Source organism: Arachis duranensis, chromosome 1 (assembly GCF_000817695.3).
Source record: "Arachis duranensis cultivar V14167 chromosome 1, aradu.V14167.gnm2.J7QH, whole genome shotgun sequence".
Lineage (NCBI taxonomy): Eukaryota > Viridiplantae > Streptophyta > Magnoliopsida > Fabales > Fabaceae > Arachis > Arachis duranensis.
The window spans coordinates 55425220-55426119 of record NC_029772.3 but is presented as its reverse complement, the minus strand read 5'-3'; the positions used below and the strand labels follow the sequence as shown (position 1 = coordinate 55426119).

General features: G+C 39.4%; 1 non-coding gene across 1 annotated transcript; it reads left to right on the top strand.

The window, feature by feature from the left end:
- The first annotated feature begins 328 nt into the window (after positions 1–328).
- On the top strand, positions 329–432 carry LOC127742964 (small nucleolar RNA R71). The gene has a single exon (XR_008004308.1). It is a non-coding gene; the product is annotated as a small nucleolar RNA R71 (small nucleolar RNA).
- The last annotated feature ends 468 nt before the right edge of the window (positions 433–900 follow it).

Here is a 900-nt window from a genome sequence, read left to right as displayed (position 1 = left end):
CTCTTTAGTATTGTTGGATGCATTTTGCCATCCATTCAGACTTTGAGAGATCATGTTAACTTGTTGAGTTAACACTTTGTTCTGAGCCAATATGGTATTCAGAGCATCAATTTCAAGAACTCCCTTCCTCTGAGGTGTCCCATTATTCACGGAATTCCTCTCAGAGGTGTACATGAACTGGTTGTTTGCAACCATGTCAATGAGTTCTTGAGCTTCTACAGGTGTTTTCTTTAGGTGGATGGATCCACCTGCAGAATGGTCTAATGACATTTTCGAAAACTCAGATAGACCATAATAGAATATATCTAATATGGTCCATTCTGAAAACATGTCAGATGAACACCTTTTGGTCAACTGCTTGTATCTTTCCCAAGCTTCATAGAGGGATTCACCATCTTTTTGTTTGAAGTTCTGAACATCCACTCTAAGCTTGCTCAGCTTTTGAGGAGGAAAGAATTTATCCAAGAAGGTCGTGACCAGCTTCTCCCAGGAGTCCAGGCTATCCTTAGATTGTGAATCCAACCATATTCTAGCTCTGTCTCTTACAGCAAAAGGGAAAAGCATGAGCCTGTAGACTTCAGGATCTACTCTATTCGTCTTAACAGTTTCACAGATCTGCAAGAACTCAGTTAAAAACTAATAAGGATCTTCAAATGGAAGTCCATAGAACTTGCAGTTTTGTTGCATTAAGGCAACTAGCTGAGGTTTTAGCTCAAAATTATTGGCTCCAATGGCAGGAATGGAGATGCTTCTTCCATCAAATTTGGACGTTAGTTTTGTGAAGTCACCAAGCATTCTCCTTGCATTATTGTTGTTGGGTTCGGCTGCCATCTCCTTCTCTTGTTCTAATATTTCTGAAAGGTTACCTTTAGATTGTTGTAATTTAGCTTCTCTTAGTTT